At 39.4% G+C, this 12,533-nt stretch overlaps 1 long non-coding RNA gene across 5 annotated transcripts in view; it reads right to left on the reverse strand.

Annotated features, from left to right (window-relative positions):
• The window catches only part of LOC141582264 (uncharacterized), a 432,453-nt gene that overhangs the window by 342,454 nt on the left and 77,466 nt on the right, over positions 1-12,533 (reverse strand). For 3 of the 5 annotated variants that reach the window (XR_012515085.1, XR_012515083.1, XR_012515082.1), the window contains exon 1: positions 4,185-4,909. The exons of the other annotated variants lie outside the window; for them this stretch is intronic. This is a non-coding gene — a long non-coding RNA (uncharacterized LOC141582264). Of the gene's footprint in view, positions 1-4,184; positions 4,910-12,533 lie in introns of those variants that run through there. 5 annotated transcript variants of the gene reach the window in all.

Below are 12,533 nucleotides of genomic sequence, written 5' to 3' on the forward strand. Positions count from 1 at the left end.
AAGTCACTATACTAAGGACTGGGTTCATGACAGCACAAAAATGGAAGAACACAAGCCCCTCCCTTTGGGGAAGGTTTGACTTCCCAGAAGGAATTAGGAAGTAAAGATGACGGGAGAAGAAGTGGACACACCAGTAGATACTATACAGAAAGATGCTGCAATCTCTCAGTCCATACTCTGAGCTAAGAACAGATCAGGGAAGCTAAGAAGCCAAAGGATTATAGGAGCAAGGAGGAAGGAACCATGTAGATTCCACGGAGGTAGATTGGAATCTGGATGCTTGAGAAGGAGTAGACACACAGGCACTGAAGAATTAAAAGAAGCTGCTGTGGGGGCTGAGAGGAGACAGTGGAGCTGCACAGTGGGGCTGGCCAAAGTAAGCCCAAGGAGGCCAGAGCATGAGGCAGAAAGAAGAGGAGCCAAGTCAGCCCAGGGCAGGTGGCACCTCTATTCACATTCCTATTCCTCGGAGAGGATGTCCCACCTCGTTTTCAACTGCCCCACCCTTACAGTGAACTGCTTACATGCCAACAGTTATGTCTAAGGCATCTTCACTCTTTTATGTAAACCATGTTTTTCAAGATCCAAACAATGCAAAAAGTAAACGTCACAAACTATTTAGAGTTCACAGAATATTTGAAATTAGTACTGCCACATGTAAAGTTGTCCATCTAGCACAGCTGTCCGTCTTATACATACTAGTAACAAACACACTCAGTAATAATGAATTGAATTGGATTGAGCTGAACTGATTGGCGACTCCCTTGTTAGAAGTTTCAAACAAAAACACTGAGGGTGCACAGCTTTAAAGCTAATATGACATCTTCCCTTACCTTTCTCTCTTTATCAAAACCATTCTCAGGTAAAAGCAGGAGAAGCCTGCGTATTGATTAAGAAAGAAAGAAAGAAAGAAAGAAAGAAAGAAAGAAAGAAAGAAAGAAAAAGAAAGAAAAGGCAGGGGACAGGGAACCAGAGGAGAACAGGCATCCTGTTCATCACATAAGAAAAAATTTGCCTAACAGAGAAGCTTGGGGTTGTACGAACAAAAACCACCATCTCCATTCTTCTGCTTATTGCTAACTCTGCAATATGCATCTGTTTCCATTTGAAACAAATGAAAACCCTTTTCTCTGATGACGTCAAAGCCAGAGACTTGGGCTCCTCTCATTGTCATACCTGCTATCATTAATAATACTTATGACCATAATTACAAGGCCATCCACTCAGAGTACCATAAAGAGAAAAGCATAGACAACAGACAATAGGAACCAGATCCCATGGGATGCAGAAAATGTTCCTGATATCTCAGCCTCACACGGGTTTCAGGCAGAACCCAGCAAGGTGGTAACAGAACGCAGCCTACTTTGGGAGCTGGTTGGGGGTAGGTCCAGCAGTAATGGTCAGCTCTGACTCTGGGGATTCTTTCAGGTCCATTTTTAGTTTTCTCCAGTGTGAATGCAATGTCAGGCCCATCCATCTCCTTCCCTCTTCACTTTCTCTTATCACCCTGCCTGAATCTGAGTGACAAACAATGGTCTTTACCAGTTTCAACAATACACAGATTTGTAAGGATTGAATTGACCTAGACACACCATACAAATTAGCACAGACTCTGGGGGCCTCAGAGAAAATCAGATGGAGGATTTAAATGAAAAATAATTAATGCTGCCTTTATCTTTCCGGTGGTTCATGAGAATAGGGTGGGGGTGGGGGGTGAATTTCTGAGAGCAGAGAGCTGCCTTCATCCATATGGGGCCTGCTTGAAACACCCAGAAGGATAGAATTGGGTTAAACTTAGCCTAGGGTGGAAAGAAATGACAACAGCATTGCAAATGTTTAAAGCTTATAAAAATAGACTCAGATCTATGGTTGGTTCTCCCCCTTCCCCAAGTTTGGCATATACTTGGCATTCAAATATTTGTGGAATGAATAAAGATTATATGCAAAATTGTACTAGAACACAATGTTTTCTTTATTTTCCTGGCTATCTATGTCCTCTGGCTATCTATGTGTCTTCTCTTTTAAGCTCTTGTTGCAGAGAACTGCCTATTACTCCTCATAGCTCCCAGGCATCTGCCCAACCAGTGCCTGCATCTGCTGTGCCTTTCCCCACAGTCCCTCTGAAAATTTTGACTCATCTTCGCCGCAAACCTTGCCATGGTATCATCTAATCTAGGAAGCCCTTCCTGACTCTCCCTGTGGAGAACTTCTCTTTCTCTGTGGTATCTGTCTTCTTCAAGCTTCCATTATACTTATTACAGAGTATTGCCAAGTATCTATTGGTTTGTCTCCGATTTCCAAGCTGACACGGATTGATATTTCCATGATTAGCACAGTGACAGGCACATAATCCGTTCTCAATCAGAGTTTGATGGATGAATAAATTACTTGAACTGATTCCAGTCAAATTGGGGGCAAAATGACTTTCCATGACCCAAATTGCACCCAAACTCCACCAGTCAGTCTCACAAATGCACGTTCGATCACAAGGAGGGCAAAGAAAAAAGGATGCAGACAGTGATCACAAACCCATTCTCCCCTTGCAAAGAATAAAAAGGAAGCATAAGTACTAACGATGATAGATTAACAGTAATTCCATTTTAAATAGGCAAGGAGGAGAGCAGGCCAATCTGAAGTTTGACAGTTTAGAGCAGGCATCCCCAAACTACCACCCGCGGGCTGCATGCGGCTCCCTAAGGCCATTTATCCGGCCCCCGCGCCGCACTTCAGGAAGGGGCACCTCTTTCATTGGTGGTCAGTGAGAGGAGCACAGTATGTGGCGGCCCTCCAACGGTCTTAGGGACAGTGAACTGGCCCCCTGTGTAAAAAGTGTGGGGACGCCTGGTTTAGAGTGTACCAGTTTCCCACGGGCATTATAGCTCTCACTGTTTGTCACCGGGGTGCAGGCCCCAGTGGAGGCTATTTGGCATAGAAGTTGTTTCAGTTATCCAAGACTCCATAGAGTAACCCTGACATCATCACTGCAACTTCAACAGAAACAACACTTGTCTATTTTGTGTGCTCAAGGCTCTTGTTATTAGAATCTACGCAATAGATTTTATCCAGAATTCAGTGCTGTCCCTAAAAATGATTATGCATTGTCTTTAAAGAGAGGGAAAATGAATTTACCTTTTGCCTTTGAGTTTCAGAAGCTCAAAAATTATACTGTTTATTAATACGTCAATCCTAAACACACTTTTAATATTTTTTCTAATGTTTTCTATTTCCTAAAATTTATGATATATATATATATATATATATATATATATGACTTTTTTCTAATTGTAAGCTATCTCAAATCCATTCGAGGTATAGGAAGATTAAAAGTCATACATTAGATGAGAAAATATAGACGAACAATTGGACAAGACTCGAAGCAAGTACAAACTCTAGAGGACCCTTTGAGGACTCACCACTTTTGACCTATATAAATGACAGTGTTTTGAAGTCTAATTCCTACTTCCTATAGCTCAATTTCAAAACTTGGGATTTCCAGTACTTTCTGGTTCTGTGGACTCTAACCCAATCTTCACTCTGCTGCAGTCATTTTCAAACTCCGCTGCATACTGGAATCATCTGCAGACTTTCTAAATGTCTTCTCCCCAAGCCTTACCTCCAACCAATTAAATAAATATCTGAAAAATAAATCAGTATCTCTTAGAGTTGGATACGGGAATGTCATTTTTAAAATTGTCCAGGTGATTCTAACATACAGGTGAACTTGAAAACCACTGCTCTACAGGAACGACCTGTTATGTTTCAAATACACTTCCACTAATGATCTGAATGGAGACCATGTGGAGTTCCACCAAGATCACCATAATTATCAGAACTCTAGAGACACCCTATGTGTCCTGCTGTCCTTATGAACTGAAAGACTGACCTACAACTTGATTATTTTGTTTAGACCCCCAAGCCTTTTGTCATTTCTGATGTATAACCCTGGTGTCCCAAAATTACCAAGGAGTAAACTAAGAATACCATATCCTGCCTCTCTACCCCTCTGACATTATCAGATGATATTTTTTTCCCTTTCCTTATTAGCTAGGCACAAAAATAGTTTAAGGCACAATCTCTAAGAACCCTCGTCTTCAACTTTGGATAGGAAACGTGTACTGATAAAGGTTCTTCCTGAAAACACTTGTTTTCCAAAACAGAAAAGCCAGAAAGAAACTTGTTCTCACCCAAGCTTCTCCAGTTCTGCTCTCATGATGATTGCTCAGCTTACAAAGCTGTCGGTAAACAGGCATCTGCTCCAGTTCTAAATGTTCAGCAGTGGCTTGCCTTGCCTTCAGAGACCTCAGCTTCATCCACCTTGGCTCAGCACCCTCGGTGCCAGTGATGCAAGCCAGATGCTCCGTGCTTCAGGCTGAATCTGACATCATCCTCTTGTCACGGGCTCTGCCATCTCCCACCATTGGCTGCTGCTGTGTGTGCTGAAGTTAAAGGTGAGCACTTAGCACATTTATTACATACGGGGCTTATTAGATAACTGGGCTCTGTTGTGATAAATTGGCTGCGTGCTTCATTTGGACTCTCAATGCTCTGCAGGTTTTTCTAATTTAGTTTTGCCATGGCTCAGCCAAGATGGGATTCAGAGGAAGAAGAAGAGGGGAAAGGAGGGAAAAAAAAAGAAAAGAGCTTGTGTTGTATATCAAATTCTTCTCTGCCTCTTCCTGGCTCTGAAATGAAGGGCCTTTTAAGCTGCCATCCTAAACAGCATCCACAGAGCTGTCTTCCTCAGGAGGTTTGCTTTTCTTGAAGTGCCCCTGCTCTTTCATGATGACTCCTCCATTCATTATGAATAGTTACTGCTTTGGTCCAAAGCTGTCACGTATTTTCCCCTTCCTTTTATGCTTAGATTTAAATGTGCACACATGCACATTCACAAACATCTCCTCAGCACCACCACTAAGCACAGGCGAGCACGGGGGAGGAAGGGAGATGGGAGAGGGTTGTTGGCTGTGTCCTGTGTGAATTACTCTATACCTGCAGCCTTTTTAGAGGCTTCAGATCTCTTTCCTCCAAGCGAACACCAGGGCATTGAAGGCGGCTTTGAAACGTGGCAGGCTTTGAGTGCACGTGTGCGTGCTTGTGCAATGAAACACAAAAATCTATTTCCCTATCAGAGTGACTGACATTTCTTTCCTCCTTAATGCAGGCCTTGATCTTTTCCCAACTGAGTTTTTTGATTCTCTCCAGCTTGCCTTATCAGTAGGTGAACTCTCATCAAAGGATACAGAAATCACATGGTCCTTGATGCCAGGCCTGGCTAAGCCTGTTAGGGCCACTGACCAGCTCCAAAGGGCAACACCTGGGGAGCAGATGCCAGCTCAGCAACCTTGAATCAGGAACCCCCAAGATGTTATCTGCCTCCTAGGTTGTACAAACATGGAGAGACGGGGAGGTGCACTCACTTCCTCTACCTCTAGTGTGAGCAGGATAATTCACTGGAGTGTTCTACTAGCCCCCTCTCCAATTCTATTCCACATCATTCCATTAATTTTACTTAAACTACTGTTTATAGAGAGGTGAGATTTTATAAAGTGCAAACATTATTTAGTGGATGAGCTTTGTACTTTGGAGTCAGCTAGATATGGTTATTTCCAGCTCCCTTCCTGGTTTGTATTTATGTAAGTTATTCAACCTTTCCAAACCTCAATTTCCCCATCAGTAAAGTGAGTACAAAAACTGTACCCACCTCACAGGACTGTGGTGTCATATACATAAAGTTCTTGAAACAGGGCCTAGTTCAGAAGAGTTCAATAATTGTTAGTTATCATTATTATTTCTTAGACATCCTGGAAGTATCAAAGCCCCTGCCAGCCACTTTTGCATCTTCAGGTCCTTTTTTTGAGAAGGGACGTCAGGTCTCATGTTAACAAGGGAAGGGCTGAAACAGCAGCAGCTCAGTGGTGGGGGAGGGGAAGAGCTGGGCAGAACGACAGGGCGGCAGGGACTCAGGATATATGGTTTCTACTGCTCGAGTCTCTCCATTCAAAGCTGTGTATTTTACCCACCAAATTCACCAAATGGAATATTTAGAATTCAGAAGATAAAATACTTCAGAAGAGAATGTGGATTTTTCAGCCCTATTCTGTGTACCAGGTACTAGTCTGGTCCAGAATAGCTAGTGGGGCAGCTGACCATTTATTGTTCAGGCCTTAATATTTGGGAATCATTCTACGGGGAATGAGGGAAAGCGGAAGGGCCACTGTCATTCCTGGAAACCTCACTAGTAACCTAATGGCATCATGTGAATTTCCCATTTTGATCTATAGAGATGGTCTGACTCTGACCATAATTCAAAATCAGGATGCAGTAATGACTATACCAATTTAACCTTCGTTCAGAGAGTGAACCCCATTTGTGAAGAGTCATGCTGTGTGTTTCAGACCATAACCCTTTGTATATACTCCTCCCTCAGTATTTGGTAATTGGCTTCCTCAACCGTTGACATTTACTGAGTGTCTGCCACATGCCAAGTACTGTTAAGAGCTTAGAATACAAAGATGAGTGTTCTCACCAGCAGGGGAAGGATACAGATAAGAAAGATGTGTTTCCTAATTGTATTATAAAGCCACGTGCCCTAACCTCACAATTATTTAGGTTGGGATCTCTTACTCTCAGTTTACAGATGGGGAATGGATGCTTTAGGGAGTTAAGAGACTAGTTCAAGGCCAAATAAAACCCTTAATATATATAATTAATGTTTAAACCCCATTTAATACTGCAACCTGCCCCTCACTCCAGCATTCATGATTCTCTTCCCCTGCTTCACGTTTTGTTTTTTGCTTCTCAGATCATTATTTCCATGCCTCTTATCATTTTCTGACATACTATATTATCTACTTATCATTTTAGTGGTTTTTTAGCTCCTGTCTCAACTCTCTGAAATGGAAATGCCACAATGATTCTGTTTTGTTCATTGACTGAACATAGTAGGTATTAATAAGTAGTTGTTGAATAAATGAGTTAATTAGCTAAATGAATGGTTCTAAAGGCTTAACTCTTCTGTTCCTTATTATAATGGAATAACTCCATACAAGTGGCATGTAGAAATGTAAATAAAATGCTAAGGGAACTCAGAGAAAGAATTAAAAATATTGGCTAAAGTTGGGTGAGGGCTAGAAAAGTATTCAATCAAGTTTATCTAAGTGTGGCTCACTAATGACCTATTTTAGGTATGCACCAGGACATGCTAAAACTGCAAGTTTCTGAATCCCACTCCAGACAGATCGCATTAAGTTTTCTGAGCCAAATAATTTGCATTTTACTGCACTTCCCAAGCTATTGGTATGTACCCCAAAGTTTGAGCATCATGGAAGAGGTGCAGATGGGAGATGAAGCTTGGAAAAGCGGTGGAAGAAGGGCACCAGCAGTATTGAGTGCTTTTACAGATGAAGAAATGAAGACCAAATGCATTTACTTATTTGTCCCAAGTCGCAAAGCCAGTAAGTTAAAATTTGATGTCAAGGCTCTTTCTGGTACATTTATTGGCTTTAAGGATCACTTTTTACTTTTTTACATCCCTAAAATTTAGTATTCAATCATTAGTCACTCAATAAATGCTTACTGAACAAGCTGATGCTTAATGCTATGGAACTAGATTGAGTAATCGCTCTGACCCTCACAAGTGTTGGCACTGGAGCCTCCGCATTTATATGAACCTCCCAGCCAAACCCTCAAATCCTAGACTTTAAAACCCAAGGCCCGGAGTAGGTCAAATGTAGCTAGACTGTGATCACTCTGCTAATGGCAGCATCTACCCCGGTCTGGCCTGCAGGGAGTTAGTGATGGGGCAGGAGGAGCCCAGAGGTGGGAAGAAGGTAGGAAAAAAGCGGAGGAGAGTGAAGCGACCTAGTATGATGGGACTACTTTGTATTTTTGTGTCACAGTTCTCAACTGTCCCAAAGTACACACACACATACACACACACACACACACACACACACACACACACACACACAAGGTTTCCACAAAGCAGCAGTCTCAAAGTTAACTTGGCTTTCTGCCAAGTCCCTGTATGTTATTGCCAATTCTGGGGGTCTATCAGTCTTTTACTTTGCCAGCCAAGGGCTTAATTTGAATAACAACAATAAAAACAAGAAGTTTATCATTAAGTTTTTACCACAAGTTCCTCCAGCCTCCCAAAAAAGAGGGGAAAGAAAAGTACCCTGACAACATCCCATGGCCCGTCACATCCCATTTTTACAGTGTAGCTGTGGGGTGTGTGATCCGAAGCCAGAAATAAAACAGAACTGGAAGAGTCAGCCATCTGTCTGGAAGCACACACAGTCCCAGATGGCATTTCCTTTCTGGCTTTCTGGTAACAATCTCCTCTGTCTAATGAAATGAGGCAGAAATTGTCCTGTGAATTAGTGGGGGTGATGAACCCCTGTCCTCCTAGCTCTGGCATTAAGATTTGAGATTCCCCCAGAAATAATTTATTTGTCCATATTATCTTGCCTCTGCTGTTGCCATCATCAGAACTGTTCTTCTATATTTTCAAAATGTGTGTATTTGTGTGTGTATGAATTTTTTAAAGGCAAGAACTGTTTTCTCTTCTTCTCATGCACCCAGTACTAGACCACCCGAAGGGCAATATGCTTTTTGTGCCCTGCACACAGTGGGGATAAATCCTCACTGACTGACTAGCTGGCTTACTAACCAGCCTGGAGAAGGGGAAAAGATTCCCCATAAGCCTAGTAACTACAGTTCTGTCTGCTTTCGCTTCTCTGCAAGATGACCAAAGACAGTCCTTTGAAGATCAATTTTACATCAGCCTAAGTATATACAATACCACCTAAGTACATTAGGAAGGAGGGGTAGAAAGGAGGGCAAGAGGTGGCAAACAAGTAGGATATTGTATAAAGACCCCTGGACTGGCCTTCAGAATACTATGTTACCTCTACTACTAGCTAGTAGTGAGACCTTGGGCAAGGGGGATACTAAATCTTCAAGAACCTGAGATTTCTCACTTTGTGTTAATTCTGGGCTCTTTGGAGTTAGATCAGAGTCACATGAAAAGCTCGTTAAAACAAATTGCTGGCTCTACCCCCAGAGTTAACGTTTCAGTAGATCTGCCATGAGGTCCAAAATTTTCCTTCAAGTTCCCAAATTATACTAATGCTATGGGTCCAGGAATCACACTCTGAGAACCCCTGGGCTAGCACATACCATGGATAACGAGAATTTAGAAATGTTTGTTTACATACATGAATACATAAGTGAATCTGCAAAATAACTTGAAAAACAGGTAATTTCTGACATGAATCAATTAACTGCAAACTATATGACCACCTACTTCTTTGAGTTTTTAGAGTCATTCATTAGAGTCATATAGCAAACTATATAACCACCTACTTCTTTGAGTTTTTAGAGTCATTATACACAGGGTTCAACATAACCCGTCAACCATACAAACAAGAATCTCATACTCCTTGAGGCCAGAAGCCTCTCTGGCTTACAAAACCTTAGCAAGCTGAGGAGATAACCCAAAAATTTACATGGGAAGATAACCATAATAGTGTTTGAAATCAAATAACTGCTTTCTTATTGGTAAGGATATTTAAATCACACAAAAGCAAAGTTAAAAAACTAAAGAAAGTCAGATATGTGTTATTAATATATTTCTATATAAATATGTATGTAAATATTTTCTCTGGGTAGGATAACTTCCTAAAGAAGATTAAAAACACTTATATATAACAGAAAAACAGAAATCTTCAGTTTCATCCTTTGGTTTATGGCAATTGTGTCACAATCACAGGGCCAATTTTACCCATCCTTAAAATTCCAAATAAAAGAATTTGTTTTACTTCTTAACTATAGGTTAATGTTGTTAAGCATGATTAGGAAAAAGATTATCAAGCATTGCCTTTTTCTTAACTAAGGAAATCTCCAAATACGTAAATTAATATTTAAGTTAAAATGTTATTTGAAATGAAAAACTTTTTGTGGACTTTCCTGAATATAGGATAAAGATATAATACTAGATATAAACTACTGGTGGCCTCACAATTTCAACCTTATCACCTAAATTCTTCCCATGAGTAAGTAAAAACGGGCTTATTTTTTAAAACTTTTTTTTAACTCACAAGTAAAATATGTATATATTTACAATGTACAACATGATATTTTGATAAATATTGATACATGATGATTTGATATATAAGATGTGTGATATTGTACATTGCAAAATGGTCAAATCAAGCTATTTAACATATGTATTACTTTACATACTTATTTCTTGTGATGAGAGACTACTCTGCATCATTTTGGGGAACGAAAACTAAAATAGAGGACGGTCATGACTTTTAAGTTTCATCAGACAATTTTATTCATATCATTTAAAATTTACTCACTGATTAATATATGCAAGCATTATATTGAGTGCCAATGAAACAAAGATACTAAGATTTCTAAAGTGCTGATGGTGAAGGTTTGTGATCTTTGAGAGAACGGAAAATAAGAGTGCCACATACACTCTAGTTTTATATAAGGGAGGTCATTTTCAAACCATGGTAACAGCAAAATGGAGCCCAAAGAGAGCAACAGTTTTATGAGCAAAGGGAACAGAGATGTAAATTCTAAGTTACTGAGGGAACTATAATTTGTGAGTAAGGAACAGCATAAAAGAGAGTTGCCAAAGAATGATCACAAAAAAAATCTGAATATGTTTCTTTAAGTGATTGGCCAAATACATTTCACCCGTCTAGGCTAAGACTCCGTGAAACATAGCAGAGATTGAGTACAGGAAGGATGTGAATAGAGTGAAGGTTCTGGATGTTGCACAGTTCTGGGAAGCATTGGTGTTCTGACCAATAAGAGTGGAGAAACCTCAAGGAACACACAAAATACTCCATTTAAAATTCAAAAAGACAGTGCTTTTGGAGTAGACCTACTCTAGACTTATCCCAACAAACCCTTAACCCAAGGCTTCAGAGGATCAAGCTGATCTGTCAGTAAATTAACTGCCTTCAAGAACAACGCTTAATATTCTTTAAAGGCAGATAACGAAATAATGTATTCATATTTATGCCAACAAACAATAAAATGTACTAGACATGCAAAGAAGCAGGGAAAAAAAACCACTTATAAACAGAAAGAAAACAGTCAATGGAAATAGGGTAAGAGATCAAGCAGAATTAACAGGTAATATATTCAAAACAACTCTTAAAAATACATAGAAAAAAATTTAAATAGAAAGATGTCCCACTCCTTGAGTGCTGTTTGTGTTTAGTGAGTATTTCTATAGATTAGAGCTTGGAAAGGGCAACCAGAGTATAGAATCCTGGCCCACTCTACTGCAACTAAGTAAAGGCCAACAGTAGTAAGTCATATTTATAGCCTATACCCCTGATATGATGTGATAAGATGGGCACTCCACCTGTGAAACTGCACACCCTGTATAACCATGGGAAAACATTAAACAAAACCAAATTTAGAAACATTCTACAAAATACCTGACATCCTCCAACTATTCAGGGTTATCACAAACAAGATAAATTGTCATAGACCTCAGAAGAAATGGAGACAGGAAGACTAAATATTATGTAGTGTTTCAGATGGGATCCTGGATGGACTTTTTTTTTTTAAGACAGGGAGAACTGTACTGGAATTCAAATAAAGTGTGGATTTTACTTAATACCAATAAACACTGTTGGTTTCTTACTAGTGACAAATGCATCACAGTAATATGTTAGCAATAGGCACAACTAGGTGACAGGTATATGAACTATTTTGGCAACTTCTCAGTAAATTTATAACCATTCTAAAAGAAAACAATGCATCAAATAAACTTCCATCTCTAATTTGTCTTTGGGAAAAATGAAAAAATGAAAAAATGAATATAATAAATTAACAGATGTGGAATCACAACAAAAACGTGAAAATTGTTAAATATTAAAATTCTAAAATTGAAAAATGGCTGACATAAAATGTACTAGATGAGCTCCATAGAAGATTAGACACTGAAGAAGTAACAATCAATAAGCTAGAAGACAGGGCAATAGTAAGAATACACAAAAGAATAATATGAAAAGAAACAGATAGTAAGTAACTAGTGGGACACTATTAAGTGGTCTAATGTATATATAATTGAAGTTACAAGAGAAGAAAGATTGGACCACGAAAGAAATGTAAAGAAATAATGAATAACATACTTTGCAAATTTGACTTAAAAATGCACACACACTTGGAGTAAGAAGTTCAACAAACCTCAAGCAAAAAAACACAAAGAAAACAGCACCTAGGTATATTATAATAAAACTGATCGATTTTAAAAGAAAAGGCAAACTCCTAAAAGTGACCAAAAAGAAAAAGACACTGGGTGTGCAAGGTACCAATTATAAGAATTATTGCTGACTTTTTGTCAAAAACAGTACAAGCTAAAATATAATGGAATGACATTAAAGCATGACAACAATGAAAACAAAAGTGACCACCTATAATTTTATAACAAGTTTAAATGCCTTTCAAAAATAAATATAAAATAAAGATATTTTCAGATAAAGTTGAGAGAATTGATC

The sequence above is a fragment of the Saimiri boliviensis genome, chromosome 19, assembly GCF_048565385.1.
Source record: "Saimiri boliviensis isolate mSaiBol1 chromosome 19, mSaiBol1.pri, whole genome shotgun sequence".
In the NCBI taxonomy this organism is placed as follows: Eukaryota; Metazoa; Chordata; class Mammalia; order Primates; family Cebidae; genus Saimiri; species Saimiri boliviensis.